Below are 6,000 nucleotides of genomic sequence, written 5' to 3'. Positions count from 1 at the left end.
TGATTTGAATGTCCAAATATTAACTAGTGACTACTGTTAAGGATACAGTGTTGCTTTCAAAACACAGGTGAATATTGCACCTGTGCAGCATTTCATACACTGCTTGAGAAATAAAGATGTATTATATTTTAAATTTCTAATTTTCGAACTGGATATTTGAAAACATATGGGGAATTCGTCATGATATTGCATCGAGTTTATTAATAAAGCCTTTGATGCAGAACAGAAAATAGCTAGTGGATATATTTTCTGAATATTCTACAAATGTTTGGAGCTCTATGGTCTATTCGTCATTGTTGTGATACATTGCATAAATAATTTATCTTTCATATCCGTGCTGCAATAGAGAGAAAAAAATTGATAAAATATAGACATTTTTTTTCAGATTCTCTATCCAATTTAGACTTTAACAGCTTTTGGGGAACATGCATCATCTGTGTTTTAGGAATTTAGCATCTCACAGAGCTCAGCAATATATGACTTTTCTTGGTTAATATTCTGAAATCGAAGATTTATAATTCTTTATTTAATTATTGTAGGAAGAAGAATTTAGATCAGGCTTGTACACTAGTTGCGAATAGAAAAATCCCGATTAAAAGTACTTAATAATATCGTTTAATGCTCTTGCATGCTTTCGAAAATCAAAGTTCAATCATTTCATAAGCTCGAATATGAATAGTGAGTATTACTGATATTGACTATAGATTATGGTTAAATGCACATATATAATAAAGCAGGTAGAAAGTTATAAGAAGTCTTCTAAAGATATGAGAATATGCTATCTGCGATCATACTGACTCTCCGTGGAGTTTATTTCACTTTTCTTTACTAATTAGCAATATGTTATTACAGAAAATTGAAGAAATCAAACTATCTCCATAGTTATTTGAGATGAGGTAGATAAGTTTTGTACCAGAAATAAAATTCGAATATGTTAAGTAATGTAGCATTCATAGACAAACTAATTTCTGTGTTCTACAATAATTATTCTAGCATTCTTCTACAGATTAAAAAAAAAACATTTGTAATAGACACGAAATACGTTTAATTAAAGTAGCCATGTATAAACTATGATATAGGTAAAATTATACATTAACTAATTATTCCTTTATAGTGACCTTAATTTATTAAGAAGCATTTCTGAAGAATCTTTTTGCAAAAGATCAAACATTCATTATACCCTACAAAACAAAGTTGCTATTTCCAGAAGAAGAAAATGTTTAGAAGTTAAAGTATATTATATTGACAGAGTTTATTCTTCAATTAATTATATTAGATAGCAATCATGTAATGTCACATGATATATTCGGATTTATGTTTGAGCTGCACAATTAGTTTGAAATATAAAATGATTCAGAATGATTTTGCCCTTTAATACACGCTTTTTATTTAGAAAGTATGCATAATATATAATATTGTGAACTTAGATAAGACCAGCGGGAATGGTTTCTTCGAAACTTTCTAGCTTACATTACAATAAAGGTCTTATCTCTCCATCATAAAACGTGGGCTATGAGGACAATTGTTACTATTGAGGAACTGCATTTACGAATATAGATTTTTGACGTGAATCTAACATCTTTTATGAATCTGTCTTAAAAAAGCTTGAAAAAGCTGTCTTTTCAAAAAGCTTAAAACCAAAACTGGACACAGAGTTACAGTCGTAGTACTAAGATCATATATCGGCTTCATTGATTTATGCCATTGCGTTTATGAGTTATTCCGTTTACATGCATGTGAAAGTACAGACCGACAGATGGTCAACCTTGGTGAAATTTTATCAGAATCTACATTTTAGGTGCTAAACTTGCATATCAAATTTTATTTATCGAGCTCTTTGTGTATTATTGTTATCGGGATTCATTTTGCTCAAACAACTGCATATGCCGACTTTAACTGAATGGATTTCATTCAAACTTTTATAAAAATCTACAAATTTGGTGTAAAATTCGTACACCAAATTTCATTCGCCTTGCCAAAAGCTTTTTTGAATAATCGTGCTCACAGGCAGACGTATGGCGAAAAATATGTGTCTCGAAATTAGGAAGATCTGTAATACGGAAATTCGCCAAAATCCCAAATTCGAATTTTTTGAAGATTGCAATTATTTATCGATACTTTGTACAGAGACAATTAAAACAAACTATCATATATATCTTTCATTGCACTAATAGTTAATTGTACTCAAACATACTTGGTGATTTTAAATTTCCGTTCCTTAAAATACTTGATAAAAAATCTAAATAGATGGAAAGAGTTCATTCGCCTGAATAAGATCGCTATACCTCTTCTTCGTCTTTTGCATGGGAGAAAGTTTATCGCCCCAACGTCTAGTCGATTTATACATGAGGCATCGCGAAAACTTGTGAAAATGCATTTTTATTTTATTTTTTGTTCTCTCTCAGAAGATGAATATGATTTTGAAGACTGTTGATTGCTTCAGTTTATCCTATGAATTTTTATTTGGAAATATTTCTGAAAATCTTCCAAATTTCATATAAAAATGAAATACCAAAAAGGCTATTTCCCTCTTTTTTTACGGGGTTAATTGTCTCAATGTTGAGAGCATCATTTAATTATCAGGCAATTTCTCCTCTCACTATAAAGTGATTATGTTGCAGGAAAATACTACTTTTATATAAAGTGTTACACAATAATTTTAACATTTAATAATTCCTTTGAAAAGTTATATGAATTAAAGTTATGTGAATAATGAAAGAGGCTCTGTTTAAAAATGTGCTGCTCTGCAAAATTATTTTATATGATTCAGGAAAATGCTAAAATATTGTACTGTTATAAGTTTGAGAATAATGCAAAAATATTGTACAGTTATATGTTTGAGAAAAAAGCTAAAGTATTTTTATTTATAATTTTTTTCTTCTGCCACATGATTAATCATTAAGGATATACCAAAACTTTCCACTATTTTAGGCTGCATTGCTTTTATTTAATACTTCCTTTGACCACGCCTTGCCATTAATGGTTAAAAATGCGTTAAATATTATACTAGGTTGCCTCATTATTTCCTATTACTAAGTCATTTGCGCCTTCTAATTATTTTTTGCATAATGTCCCATTATTTTCATTAAATAATCATTTTGTTCCTAAATAGATTAGAGCAAAACATTGTGATAATGTTTAGGATATGCTAAAATTTTGAAGATATGCTAAAATTTTTTTAATGTATTAGTCTGTATTCTTTTTATTTAATAAAACCTTGATATATACTATTTGATCAATAGTTAAACATATATTTAAAAATTGCGGAGTTTCGTTACAGTTATTTTCTTATAATAGTTTCTTTGTTGCAATTATGCGATTAAGAATAGCTAAAAATAAATATTTTCACTACAATGTAATTATTAATCCTTTGCTCACGGTATGAGTAAAAATGCTAAGGAAATGCTAAAGATAATCCTGTATAATTTAATAAATACATTAGTTTCATCTTACATATCCGTAAAAAGCGTTTTCTGAAATAAAAGAAAATTTCAGAAATGCAGGATGATTCATAATTCAACATACAAACGATTAGGAGAGTCAGAAAACATTGAAAGAAATCGTGAATGCATAAGATGTATAAGATTACAAGAAGTGTCAATGGGGAGTGTTAGAATTTACAAAAAGATATCCTATTTCACAACTATCCAATGTTTTTTTGCTATTTACAGATATATATATATATATATATATATATATATATATATATATATATATATATATATATATATATATATATATATATATATATATATATATATATATATATATATATATATATATATATATATATATACATATCGCTTCTTGTTGCCGTCAGCTATTCTGCTTTCATATCCACTCCTTTAGTATTCTTATGTATATATACTTATGTATATTAGTATATCCACTCCTTTAGTATTCACATGCTCTCCATAAGAAGTTATAGTTTTAAAGTTCAATTACATCGCTGGAAAGCTATACCTTTTATCTCTTCGTGAAATGTATGATTATTCTTTAAAATTTTAAATTATTATTTAAAATTATTTTTGTTTTCTCTTTGTTGCCCTAACAGCGAGAACATTGAATATTATCCTCTATAGCAGATATTATTTTGGGATAAAATTGTCTTTAAATAATCTTTATATAGCGATACATCATTTAAAGAAAGATCTCTTACATCAGCTGTAAAATATCAAATTTTCACTGATAAACTGAAACTCGATTACACTTTACACTGATTTTACACTAAATTCGTCTAACTTAATAACTTTTGTCGAATCGAAATAAATTTGATATTTAAAACTAATGTAAGAGATCTTTCTTTAAATGATGTATCGCTATATAAAAATTATTTAAAGACAATTTTGTCCCAAAACAATTATTCTATAGATTAATATAATGAATATCAATGATAATATTAATGAATTGATTTGACTGTCATTAAGTGTATGTGAGTTTACAATATTTTTAGATTTAATAAATTAAACTCTGACACTCAAAAATCGAAATGGATTCAATTAATTCAATTAATTGGATTCTCAATTGTTCAATTAATTTCTAATAAAATTTCAAATGATCAGATTAATTCTCCAGAAAATCGTCCCTTTTCTCTACTTTCTAGACATCCTGATATTTAAAATGGTTAAAATGAATAAATATTTGACGAGAACTTTTCAAAGAGTATATCATGCGATAAGAGAATTCAAAGAATTTGTCACAAGAATATTGCGATTCCTCTTTCCGTTATTTACATTATTTTTTTCCCGCTATGCGAACATTCTTATACATCTCGATTCATATAATACTGATGATAAATTCAAAGACGATTCTACGTCGAATTTATATTGAATTCTTGATATAATGTGGACATCCTTTCTCTTAGAGAAATACCCTGATTTGAGAAACGAATCAGCTGAAAAGGAATGGCACAATGGTGAAACTAGGATGAATTCGGAGAAACTCATAAAATATATGTATTTGGTGACAGATAATACGATATTCGGAGGACTCGAGACAGAAATTATTCACCGTAGTTGAGAATAACTGCTTGTGAATGGCTTGTTTAATATTCTGCAATCCTGCCAACATTTCGAATGACTTACAAAATTTCAAGAATTCAGTCTTATGGAGGATTTGTAAGTTTGTCTACAAAGGAACTCAAACCCTAACTAAAATATATCGCTACTAACTACTAGTGATAAACCAACTGTCGATTATCTGAAGTTCAATGTGAACACTGTAATTACATTTTTGAAGTACATATCAGTAAATATTGAACATTACTTTTATAAAAGTAATTGTACTTGAGAAACTGTAACTTGTCTAATTTTAATTACATATTTAAATAAAATTACTGATTTATATGCGTAGTTCAAAATTACTTATTGATTATTACAAAATTGTAAATCACATTATATTGAATCCATTTATATTAAAGAGACTGCAGCGTGAACTCAGGAATCTTTAATTCATAGATATATATCACAGTATACCAGTAATGTAATGGATTTGAAATTTCATTACATTATTATGTATATCACACAAATCCTGATTTCTGCTTGGACCAAAGTACTTATTCACACTGATTCATTCAATAAATCGGTAAACAGCTTAGAGTTTCCAAATATGCAATTTGAACTTGATTATTTTCTTAAATAAATTAAAATGTTATTAGCTATTTTTTTAAGTTGTACATTTTAATAATTTTAAGGCATCCTGTAAAACTCTCTAAAATATGTTGTTCTGCACTCAATTCGATCGATCTACGACTAGTTTAGTTCATGATTTTTACTGTAGAAAGGGGGATTCAATGGATAAGGACTTTGAGGTGGAGTGACACGCTGGAAAAATTTACTTTTTCTTATATTTAACTTCCATTTCGAAGCAAGAATAGAGCTGTCTTAGAACGAACTTCGTTTGTTTTGAACTATGCGAGGCTGACGAGTACGACACCTGAACTATAATGCCTTCCTTCTAAATGAAACATCGAAAACTTTAATGTGAAGAGATTATGAAGAA

The sequence above is a fragment of the Argiope bruennichi genome, chromosome 5 (genome assembly GCF_947563725.1).
Source record: "Argiope bruennichi chromosome 5, qqArgBrue1.1, whole genome shotgun sequence".
NCBI classification, from domain to species: domain Eukaryota; kingdom Metazoa; phylum Arthropoda; class Arachnida; order Araneae; family Araneidae; genus Argiope; species Argiope bruennichi.
The sequence above is the reverse complement of the archived record's forward strand: the minus strand, read 5'-3'. Positions refer to the sequence as shown.